Source organism: Saccopteryx leptura, chromosome 6 (assembly GCF_036850995.1).
Source record: "Saccopteryx leptura isolate mSacLep1 chromosome 6, mSacLep1_pri_phased_curated, whole genome shotgun sequence".
In the NCBI taxonomy this organism is placed as follows: domain Eukaryota; kingdom Metazoa; phylum Chordata; class Mammalia; order Chiroptera; family Emballonuridae; genus Saccopteryx; species Saccopteryx leptura.
In genome coordinates, this window is record NC_089508.1 from 45,914,181 (window position 1) to 45,927,374 (window position 13,194).

At 38.7% G+C, this 13,194-nt stretch overlaps 1 pseudogene; it reads left to right on the top strand.

Moving 5' to 3' along the window:
* The first annotated feature begins 615 nt into the window (after nucleotides 1-615).
* On the top strand, nucleotides 616-5,017 carry LOC136377058 (small ribosomal subunit protein eS12-like; annotated as a pseudogene).
* The last annotated feature ends 8,177 nt before the right edge of the window (nucleotides 5,018-13,194 follow it).

Sequence of the window (13,194 nt, forward strand, 5' to 3'; positions counted from 1 at the left end):
CTGTGAACATGCATGTCATGCGACTTACATTTTTTGCCACTCTGTGCATGTGTATGTCACAAATGACCACAAGAGCACTGTGAGCGCTAATTTTAGCATTAAAAATATACATTTTTAGCAGATAGGTGAATCTTCGAATAAGGAATCTGTGAAATGATTTGACTCTTTGAGCTCTTACAGTGGGAGTGGTACTCTGTGGCTCCCTACTCCACTCCAAAACAGAAACCCTCAATAACCATTTAAAACAACTTTTTAAAGTTTCCTGATAGTATTATTTTCTGCTAAAAAACATTTATTGCTAAAGCCCTTAGGAACTAGCCATAAGATTTAGTTCGGCCACAGGCAGATAACAATTTATGATACTTTGAATTATTTCTTCTGATTATGTACACCACCTCATCTGTCCAGTTTCGTTCTGACTCGGTTAAATTTTATCTCTTTAGTGGTCCACTTTGAGTAAGGTTGGCAATATATCCATATCTGTTGGTAGACAGTTATTAAAATGGATAATGTCAGCATGAATCTTCCTGTAATTTGTAAGAACATTCCATACTGGCTGCTGGGGAGTTTCTTATAAAATACTGATCTCTAAACTAGATTATAAATCACTCCTGGATGGGAGCCCCTTCCCCCTATGAGAGCAGAGTGAACGTCCTCACATCTGGTTCACTGAAGACGATGGAGAGCAAGCTCCTGAAAAGACAGGATGAAGGGCAGAAGAATCTGGGAGTACGGAGGTGTGCGGAAGGTCCTGGGGCAGACAAGAGTAGAGGGGGTGGAGAAAAAACCTTTCCAAGTTTTCTGAATTAGTCTCCATCTCAACTCTACCTCCTTCGTCTGTATCCCTGGATCTCTGTAGGTTTTCAGAGAAGCACAGAAATGGGTCAAATTAGGTGAAAACAGAGCTCTTACTGCTAGAGTTGCAGGTAACTGAGTAAGAAAAACCCACCCTGGGAGAAGGCAAGCAGTAGCTGTTGAGACCAGATCTGAGTGAGGGTCCCCAAGCAGAGGCGAGCTCCGTGAAGAGCTCATTACCAAGCCACTGCCAAGGGTCTTGCAGGCCTAAGGAGAGAGAGGTTTTTATTTTCTTCCCTTGTGACATAGTGAGTGGCCTTGAAAGGTGACCCTCCCAGAGATGAAGGCCTACAGGCTCAGTCCATGTACAAGCTCGAGCTGGAATACTTTTTGAGCCAGTTTCCCATTAATAAAGCCTCTTTATTCAGCCCTGGATCAACAAGTAAAGAGTTGAACCATCCTGTTGCTGACTAGGAACTCGTGTAAGTAAAGAGTTAACTGTACTCCCTCTTCCTGCATGAAGTTACTTAGGAGCGCTCTGACCAGGTATCTCTCCTCTACCATGAAAAAGGCAACTGCTGCCCCACCGGAACACTGGCTTAAGTTTTCCTCTTTCATGTGTCTTTATAAGGCAGAGCAGACAGGAGAGGAGAAATCATTTCAAGATGATGAAATGGCTATGAGCCCACAGCTAGGGGGAGAAAGATTTTCCCTTAATCAGATGAAAAAACAATAACATTGTATCATAATATATGTAATCTTTTTATAAACACTGTAAATTAATATATACGCATGCATATGCACATATGTACATACTTATATATACATAATTTGTGAGGGCAAGACCACATAGGACCTCTTTAGATATGCCTGATGCCCTAGAATCTGCAGGGAGGTCTCCCTTGGGAAGAAAATAAAGGTCTGTAGATACACCCTAAAGAGTACTGCTGTTGTATACGTTTAGGGAGTTGTTGAGATGTCAATTCTATAATATCACTTAGAAATATTTTGGCCATTCTGAAAACATAGTGAATCCATAGTACGATAGCTCAAGCAGTGGGGGTGGGGGTGTACCAAAAAATATTCACTATGCCAAAAGAAAGGAAAACAGGTGTCCACACAAAATTTATACAATAATTTTCATAGCAATATTACTTGAAATAGCCAAAAAAGTGGAAACAACCTAATGTCTGTCAACTGATGAATAGATAAACAACTGTGGTATAACCTTATATTATACTCTTCAGCCATAAAAAGAAATGGACTACTGATGCAGGCTACAACATGGGTGAACATTGAAAATGTTATGCTAAGTGAAAGAAACTCGCCACAAAAAGACATATATTGTATGATTTCATTAATATGAAATGTCCAAAATAAACATATCCATAGGTACAGAAAAGAGATTTACTTTTGCCAGGAGTTGGGGTAAGGTGGGGAGTGACTGTTAATGGGTACAACATCTCTTTTTTGGGATGATGAAATGTTCCAAAATTGATTGTGGTATGATTACCACACTCTGTGAGCATACTAAAAAACATTAAATATATCATTTTACTTGGTAGAGTGTATAGCATATGCAAAAAAAAAACAAAAAAACAATGGTTAACAAAAAACAAATAAAATGAGATATCCCATATGCCCAAGAAGGAAGGATAGCAAAACATGAAATTTAGGACTCAAATTTAGAAAAGATTTTAGAAGCCATCTCCTCTGACTGTCCCCACAACTGAGTTGCTGAAGAAAACCCCAAGTTTGTTATAGACTGATGCCACAAGTTCCATTCTCACTTTGGGTCTTCAATGCCACCTATCAATTAGTTTATCTTTCTTTCACACCTCTCTCAATGATACTAACCCTTTATGATAGTCTCCATTAACACCCACACAACTTTATTCTCCATACTCTGAGCCATTTATCTCTTACTTCACTGAAAAACATGTTGTCACTAACCATATTTATCTTACAGACCAGACCTTATTCTGTCCATATCCCTAAGCATTTCCTCTCATCTCTGTGAGAGACTCCCTTCTGTTGGAGATCAAAGACCTTCCATCTCCTTTAGTCTCCTGCCTCTTTCCATCTCTTCACTTCCCCCACCACCTCATGCTTGAGACATTTCAAACCATTTGGTTCCCTGATAAGTAGCACTCTTCCTACCACCATGCCTTTTGCATGTACAACTCCCTGTCCCTTATCTTGAATGTCCTCCTTATGGACCACCACTTACAGAACAGCAGGATCCACACAAACCAACCAACCAACCTACTTCTCCCCCAACTGTGATCAAGCTTCACATCCTCCCTAAAATCTTTTCTGGTTCTATTTTCAGTCTCTTCCCACTCCTACCATAACATCGATTTTTCTCTCTCTACTTGTTAGAATTTGGCACATATTCCTTTGATTGAATATATTATACCAAATTGTTTTTATTGGCTTGGTTACATGGGAGTCACTTTAAACTGCAAGCTCTTTGATGAAGAAAGCACTTCTCTGTGTCTCTCAGCATCTACCTGGCTGGTGCACAAGATGGTTGTTGAAACAGTCACAAGAATCTTCATTACATCATCTTACTTTGTGGCTATTTCATCCTAATTTGAATGTTTTCAGTTACAGGATGCTCACTCTACTCTTTTTTAAGGCAGCCCAATCCATGTTTGGAACACTGTAATAATTAGGAAAGTCTTTCTCACATTGAACCTAAATATTCTTCCCTTTAATGTTCACTTATTGATTCTGGCTCTGCCTGGTGGAGCATATAGATCAGGAGTCCCCAAACTACGGCCCCGCGGGCCACATGCGGCCCCCTGAGGCCATTTATCCGGCCCTCGCAGCACTTCCGGAAGGGGCACCTCTTTCATTGGTGGTCAGTGAGAGGAGCATAGTTCCCATTGAAATACTGGTCAGTTTGTTGATTTAAATTTACTTGTTCTTTATTTTAAATATTGTATTTGTTCCCGTTTTGTTTTTTACTTTAAAATAACATATGTGCAGTGTGCATAGGGATTTGTTCATAGTTTTTTTTTATAGTCCGGCCCTCCAACGGTCTGAGGGACAGTGAACTGGCCCCCTGTGTAAAAAGTTTGGGGACCCCTGATATAGATCAAGCTGTTTCCTCTTTAACACAATATCTCTATTAAATGGTTGCCCATCACTTTCAAATACCTTTCTCCTTCCTCCCCCTCCTTCGGTCACACACAGAGTAAAGACATTTTGTCTTCTTCAGGTTCAATATCCTCATTACCCAAAGGCATCCTTTGTTTAAATGGCCTCTAGATCTCCCACGGTCCTACTTTATTTTGGGGGGATGTTTTCTCACTGGTCAATTTCCTTATCAAGATGGCTCCCAGAACTAGTCCCCGTTCCTGGAAGTGAGAGCAGACTAGGAGTTCACACTATCAGGAACTATGTCACTGTTCCCGCAGCCTAGGTCTTGTGGGATCCGTGTCATACCATCACAGTGAACTAAAATATCCAGGCTTTTTCTGACGAGCTGGGACATGGTTCATCTTCCCTTCTCATGCCAACTTTATTGTTCCAGAATTCACCAGGAGTGTTGATATGGTTAAGTGAAATAAATGAAGATCCCACCAGAGCACTGAATTCCTGAGTTAGAGGCTGGAAGGGGATTCACTCAGAGAAGAGAGCAAAGGAGGATGGAGATGGGAATTGGAATGTTGATGTTTCTCCAACCTCTCGATCATTTCACTAAGGCCTCATCACGCAGTATATTTCTCTGTAGGCAGGGGACTCAGCTATGAGCCTCATCACCCATAACCCTCCGTCAGGGTGAGGAAGGCATTGCCGCTGGAGCAGTAGTGATGTTAATCTACTTTACAAGAGGTGCTGAAGAGCCCTCATCCACGAGGGCCTGGCGGGAATTCGGGAAGCTGCCAAAGCCTCAGACAAGCGCTGAGCCCGTCTTGGGGCGCTTGCGTCCTCCTGCGATGAGCCTGTGTATGTCAACGGGGTGGAGGCCCTTTGTGCTGCATGTCAAATCAGCCTAATTGAGGATGATGACAACGAGAAACTAGGAAAATGGGTAGGCCTCTGTAAAACCGATGGAGTGGGAAAACCCTGTAAAGCAGTCGCCTGCGGTTGTGTCGTGGTTAAGGACTACGGCAAAGGGTCTCAGGCCAATGATATCATCGAGGAGTACTTCACATGCAAGAAAGGAACAGATACACTTGGCTTGTGTTTCTCAAAAATAAAAATATGCTGAAATGATTATGAACCCACAACCTTAACCAAATGGGGGGGTGGTAAAAAAAAAAGGCATTAAAGTAGGGGAACACTTGGATGCAAGATGCTTTTGTAAGACTTGCAGCTAAAAGTGAATGAAAGAAGAACAAAAGGTTGCCCTGGCCGGTTGGCTCAGTGGTGGAGCGTCGGCCTGGCGTGCAGGAGTCCCAGGTTCGATTCCCGGCCAGGGCACACAGGAGAGGTGCCCATTTGCTTCTCCACCCCTCCCCCTCTCCTTCCTCTCTGTCTCTTTCTTCCCCTCCCGCAGCGAGGCTCCATTGGAGCAAAGATGGCCCGGGCGCTGTGGATGGCTCCTTGGCCTCTGCCCCAGGCACTAGAATGGCTCTGGACGCAACAGAGCGATGCCCCAGGTGGGCAGAGCATCGCCCCCTGGTGGGCATGCCGGGTGGATCCCGGTCCGGCGCATGCGGAGTCTGTCTGACTGCCTCCCCGTTTCCAGCTTCGGAAAAATGAAAAAAAGAACAAAAGGTCTTCTCCCTCCTACTCTGCCCATAGACAGATGGCACAGGTATAGGTCTTAAAAGCAGAGCTGAAAGATGGTCTGTTATACAAATGCATCATCCTACTCTGAAAATCATCAGAGGTAGTTTCTCTCCCCTAGCAGGAGCCCTCGTTAGAGAAGACAAGGATGAGAAATGTAGGTCTCTCCTGGTATGGTAGTGGGCAGGTTAGCTGGAGACCTGTGCCTTTGTAAGGAAGAGGAAGAAAGATCCAACTTCCAGATGTACCAGAACCCCTTTATTTGGGGAAAGTCTTAAATTCCTGACTTTCAGACCTCCCCAAAGGATCACAAGCTTGAAAGAAGACCTTTTTTTTAAAGATACTGATTCATGGTTGGAGTTTTTCTCCATGGCAGCATGTCTGTGACAGATAGTGTTTTGCTCCAAGTCAAAGGTACATCTACTTAGATGAAAATTCGCCTGAGCCCATTATGGGCCCAAAACGACCCAAGCGTACAAAGCCTGAGCTTCAAATGGCACCAGGGTAAATAGTGAATGTTTTCATAGTCTTTGTCCAAAATAAACATTTGAAAAATCCCAGAGGTTTTAGTTTCCTGAAGTAAAGAAAAATCATATTTCCAGCTGTCATTGGAAAATATCACACAAAATCCCACGTTTTTATCTTCCCAAATATTTTTACAATTACTAAATACTTAAAGGACTATTTTCGTTTGTTTTTATGTTGGTGAGCGGTTTCACACAGCAAGCAGTTACGTCAGGAGTCCTAAGGTATTAACACAGATCACAGAAAGCTGCGCAAGCGGCTTCCTTACTTGACTCGCCGGGTTTTTGGGTGAAGTAGGGGTCTGGCGTAATTGCCCATGCGGCCAGTAAACATGCCAAAGCGCAATCTTTTGTCTTCACTATGAGAATGTTTTATAAACACATGGTTATCAGCATATGCTGACTTTCAGAAATATTAACTACAAAATTGGCAGCAAGCTTCAGCATTTGCAATAATCCATATGTTCATTAAATTATTTGTGTATGTTTGTGAGTGTGTGTATCTATATTTGAAAGCAGTTTCTGTATCTGAAAACAGTTGTTGTATCTTTTCTTCTGAAGACTTCGAGGCTCCTTTTAGAGTTTTATTTGAAGGAAAGTAAATCAATGTCTTTGCTGAAAGTCGTGTTTATCAGTCAAGATTTTAGAACATTTCCTGAGGTTTGCAAGACCTGGACTAGTTGAGATTTAAAACTTTTTTTTTTCAGAGTTCAGCAGTTTCCCCCAATTTGTAAAGCCTACAAGAGTGATGGTATGTTGTTATCTTCTAATGACTAGAACAATATGTATATTTTAGTAGGTACAACCCAGACAGTCTTTCAGGATTTGGCACTATGAAGTCACGGAACTGAAAAAGATTTGGAGAGGTTATCTAGTCCCAATATTTGTCTTCAGATCCTTTAGGACCACCCCAGAGAAATAAAAATTTATTCTATTTTTTTAAAGTTCTCTCCCACAATTATCCTCCTTGATAACAATTTGTTTTACATCTAGCAACCCTATTGCCAGATCATAGATAGATGATAGATAGATAGATAGATAGATAGATGATAGATAGATAGATACTGGTTTTTCAGATTTATTTATACTAATTAGCTAGTTTCAACAACCCTCTTGCAGAATGTGTAGTGTTGCCACTTCCATTTTCTGGATGAAGACAGTGAGAAAGAGGAGTTAAGTGGCCTGCCGCAAACCTCAGCAGAGATATGAGTCACGGTTGGGAGTGAGAACACAGAGCCACAGCCTTCATTCCTGAGCTGTTTCCTCAACTCTACATTTTTCTTCAGTACATTAAAAAGCAAAAAACAACCACATTTGAGTGACCAAACAATGGTAATTAGACTGTGCACGAGCCAACAGCTACTGCAGAAAGACTTCAACCGCCTACAGAGCACCATCTATCCATGCTTGTGCAAATACCAAACTTTCCTTCTTTTTTCTTAAGTTCACGAAAGGAAAAATGAAGGGTAGTTATCAAGAAAAAAGGATATTTGCTTTAACTCCACATAGGAACAAGTGGAATTCAGCTACTACCAAAAAGCAAATTTCTTGGTGGATTTGCAACAAGCAGTTCGCATGAAACTGGCTGGCTCTATTTCTATTGTTCTCATATCGGTACTACTGGACAGCTTTAATTAATACCAGAAACTGCACAGGAAACATCCTTTAATTATTCCTCTTAGATTTAGAGAAAATGTAGCATACTAAAAACAAAGTAAGCTGCAAGCCTTTGAACTCCAGTGTTATCTTTGTCCTTTGGCTTGCTAGGGTTTTGTGTTATCAGACATGATAATTTGTTTTCATTGATACCCTTGATGAAATTAATTGAGTTTTAGACTAGCATACATTTCCTTTTGCTGATACTTTCACTCTTGGCAAGGTCTTATCTGGGCAGTTAGTCCTGTTCTCGTCTGGTTCTGTCTGCTGAGATTCAATAGCTGCAGGATTGTTGTTGTTTTAAACAAAGATGTTTACTTTTGTTATTGATGTAATATTCAGTTCACTTCCCCTTTTTATCTTCCCATAACGTACAGACCAACTCCCTCTTTTTTTCCTATGGAGATGACGGTTTTGGACTTCACTGCTAAGTTTTCTTAGAAACACCCTACCAGATCTTTCCAAATATATCATCATCAGAAGAGGGAAAGCCATTTCAGACACTCCTATCTGTCCACTTGGCTTGAATTCAATTGATATCTTACTTCTAGGTCCTAAACATTTCCTTTCTTTTTCTTCAACTGTATTACTTTCTCTTTTTCAAACATCAAAGTCATATATGCTTAGTAGAAAAGAACTTAAAAATGAAAATAAGATCTTCTTCATATACACCCTGACATCATTCAGTGTCAAATCATGCTCTGCATTAAACAGTGTTTTTGGAAGAAAAAAAATAAGGCATATATAAGCTATATCATCATATACAAAATATAGATCTGATGGATAGATTTTTATACTAAAGAAATTATACTATATTTATTCTATCTTTTGGTCTGCGGTTAGCTTTTTACATATATTAATTTGTCTTAGACATCTTTCCAAGAATGTGTTTTACTTAATTTATTTATTGATAAAGATTAAGTCCTTCCCAGTATTTTTGCTATTATAAAGCCATAGGGGTTTATTTGGGGGTGAAGAGGAGAGTGTTAATTCATACAGAATAGTATATTTATTAAATAATCTATTTTTTGAATGATGATTTGAAAGATAATCTTTACCACTTAATAAATGGTGCATATATTTCCAAAGAAACTATTGTTTGAACCACCCACCATTGTTTACTGTCAAGCTGTGTGGTGATTCAGTGACCTATACATGGGCTACTGTAATTACTGCAATAACTGTAGTGGGACTCTATTGTTACTAGTGCTTAGAACCTTTCGAACCATATTTTGACAGCTTGCTATGTCCCACATTGTGAGTCCTACATGCTCAAGGTAGATCTCCTATGTCTTCCAGACTCTTCTTCAGATGAGGAGCAGACATAAAACCTAGATTTCATCAATCAAAAGCAACACATAAGTTGGAGGCAGAAGGGAGCAACAGGAGGCAGGAGCCCCAGAACCAGGAGTTTGCACACCAGGAAGATTTGTTGGCAGAAGCATGTGGAATTCTCACAGGGAACTGTGGTGAGCTACAGGCTGTAGCAGTCCTGACTGTGTCATCCCCAACTCTATAGTCCTATCTATGCAATATCCCAGCCTGGTTCTTTAACCTTCCTGGAGTTTCTGTGAGTTGTCTGATAGTTTCTACAAATCTCTTTTTGCTTAAATTAGCCAGAGTGGGTTCTGTCTAAATGAACTGGTGTTAGAGGAAATGATTGCATAATAGATCCTCAAGGAAATAAGAATCTAGGATTGGTTACCTGAACTAGTTAAATATACAATAAGTCCTCCCTTACTGTCATCAATAGGTTCTGTGACTTTAAGCAAAACCATGTATAATAAAGCCAATTTTGCATAGATAGTTGATATAAACAGTTAAGTTCCTATGGCATCTCATCAATGTTTCCCTTTTTGCATAGAGAAAAGATGGAGGAAGAAGCTAACACCCATTGAGGATCTTACCTATGCCAAATATTGTGATAAGTACTTAACATTTCATATCAATAATTTTCAAAAATAACATCAGTTTACAGGCGATAAAACTGAGGCTCAAAAAGATTACATTATTTGCCCAACTCACAAGAAATAAGTAGAAAGATATTTTAATCTATTTAGTGACCAGTTGTGTGTATATATAGATGATATGAGATATATACAAAAATATGATATATTGATTATATGTGTATATATATATGATATGCAAATATTATATACAGTAGGTCAACAGACTTTTTTGTTTAACTTAGTGCCTTTTTTGGTATGCATAAGATTTGCTTTGGGGGATTATTTAAAATGTAGATTCCAAACATCGACAACAACAAAATAACATACTAAATGGGAGAAGGTATTTACAAATAATATTTCTGATAAAGGATTGATAATCGAAATATATAAGCAACCCATACAACTTAACATTTTAAAAAATAATTTAGTTAATAGATGGGCAGAGGGATCTGAATAGACATTTCTCCAAAGAGGACATACAGATGGCTCGAAGACATGAAAAGATCCTCAGTGTCACTAATCATTGGTAAAATGCAAATCAAAACCACAATGAGATATCATCTCACATCTTCCAGAATGGCTATCATCAAAAAATCAACAAATAACAGGTGCCCATGAAAATGCAGAGAAAAGGAAACCCTCATACACTGTTTGTGGGATTGTAAATTGGTGCAGCCACTGTGGAGAACAGTATGGAGTCTCCTCAAAAGATAGAACTGCCACACAACCCAGCGATACCACTTCTGCATATTTATGTGAAGAAGACAAAAACACTACGTAATTTAAAGAGATATATGTACCCTCTATGTTCATTGCAGAATTATTTTTAATAGCCAAGATATGAAAGCAACCTGAGTGTCTATCAATACATGAACAGATAAAGAAGATACGGTATATATATATACAATGGAATATTACTCATCCATAAAAAGAGTGAAATCTTATTATTTACAACAACATGAATGGACCTACGGGTATTAAACTAAGCGAAATTAAGTTAGATAGAGAAAGACAAATGCTGTATGATTTCAGTTATATGTGCAATCTAAAAGACAAAACAAATGGATAAACAAAACAAAATGGAAACAGACACATAGATACAGAAAACAAGCTGGTGGTTGCCAAAAAGGAGGAAGGTGGGGTGATGAGCATAAGGAAAAAAAAGAAAAGAAAATGTAGATTCCTAGGGTAAAATTTCGGTATACCTATTTCCTTTTTGTTTTATTTTATTTTTTTAACCAGCACCTCCATCTGCCATTCTTCTGCGGGTGGTCAATGAACCACAGTTTTGAGAAACACTGCTGTCCTTCATGTGCACCTCTGACTTAGGCCTATAGCACTGAACCCTTCCCTGTCTATACAGAACTTAGCCTTCAGAATCATATTTTTTTCATTCGATAATAAACATACCCACGATTTGATGCCTAGACTCACATTGTCTCTTCTACATGTTCATTTTGAATGATGCTGCCATTTTGTCTGGTTTCAAAATCAATCTTAATTCTTAGTGATAGCTTTATCTCTATTTCAATATCTTAAGGTTGTGATTTTATTTGACCAGGATGATGAGGAGTAATGCTTAAACAAATCTCTTTTGCATTTCAACTTATTTGAAATTCTATGTAAGCCACAATTGCTCTCAAAAACTTCAAAAATAGTGATGAAAAATTTAACTGTACATAAAAATATTGACCTTGGATAAGCATACTGGATTTTTCCTATTGAATGTATTGGGCACAATTCAAGGTACACATCAATTTCAGAGCGTAGTAGATAAAAATGAGAAACCCACATCTCTAAGGAGATAGACATATTTTCTAACTTCAGTCACAGAATGATTGTTTTAAAAAAATTAAATATTCATTGTTTGTTGGTGGTCCTTGCTCATTAATGCAAACTTGCAAATCTTCAAGATTACATTTAGTTAAACAACTACAGAAAGTGTCAATGACTCATTCTCACTATAATTTTATGCAAAATGTTTGAGTGGAATAGAGCATTGATCCTTTTCATTAACATTGTGCTTTAATTTAAATCTTATTTTCAAGAAAGTTAAAGAGCTAATTATGCAACATTCAGCTAAAATAAAGGCCCAAGTCCCTTGAATAGAATTTATTTCAAGATTGTTTTTGAAATATTTATAATTACATAAGCTATAAACTTTGTATTTCTACTTAGTCAAAAACATGGGGTTGTTGAAGTATTCCGTATTTTATTTTATCTGTTCTAGTGATTATCTAATTTTAAAATACCTAACAACAATTTCTCACTATTTGTGCTGGCACCTTATGAACATCAGTGATGACATTCCCATTTGAAAGTAATGGTATCTGAAAAAGAAGGAAAGATCATTACAAAACCTGGGGCTGTTGGGAGCCAAATAAGGGGACAAAGAAGAGAGTAGGTTTTTTTGTGATACTATAAGGAATTCCTTAAATGTACTGCTAGTGAGATATAGTATCATGCAGGAGAAATGGTCCAACAAATGATAGATAATAAGGTCTGGAACTCAAAATCAAGTCTGGATTGGACATCTTTATTTGGGGACTGAGCTGGAGAGATTGTTATGTATATTCTGTTCACACCTACACCACCCCCTCCCACAGCTCCTGATTCTGTTGATGAGACACTGAGGGAGCCTGTCCTGGGCCTAGCTCAGAAAGAGCTATTTTTATCATGGCAGATGTTAGCTTCTTCCATCATTAAGAAAGCTCTACATCAGATGCCATCAAGGGAATGCAAATTAAAACAGCATGAAGATGCCACTATATGGTTTTTTAATATGGCCAAAATCCAGAACACTGAAACATAGAATGCTGGTAATGGTGGGGAGCAAAGGAACATTCATTCTTTGCTGCTGGGAATGCAAAAATGGTACAGCCCCTTTAGAAGACAGTTTGGCAGTATTTTACAAACCTAACATACTCTCATTATATGATCTAGCAATCACACTTCTTCGTATTAATCCAAAGGAATTGAAATTTTATGTCCACATAAACACCTGCACTTGGATGTTTATAGCAGTCTTATTCATAATTGCCAAACTTGGAAGCATTCAAGATGACATTCGGTCGGTGAATGGAAAAATAAATTGAGGTACATCCAGAGAATAGAAAGTCATTAAGCGCTAAAAAGAAGTGAACTATCAAGCTATGAAAAGACACAGAGGAAACTTAAAGGCATATTACTTACTACATTAAGGAAGGCCTATCTGAAAAGGCTCCATATTCTATGATTCCAACTATTGTATATGACATTCTGGAAAAGGCAAAACTGTGGAGACAGAAAATCATCAGTGGTTTCCAAGAGTTTGAGGACAGGCAGATAAGAGGTGGAGCACAGAGAATGTTTTTAGGGCAGTGAAAATATTGGGTATGATATCATAATCGTGGATAAATGTCAGTGTACCTTTGTCCAGACTCACAGAATGTATAACGTTAAGAATGAATGGTAATGTAAACTACAGACTTTGAATGGTTAGGATAATGTCAATGTAGGTTCCTCTCTTGTATCAAATGTATCACTCT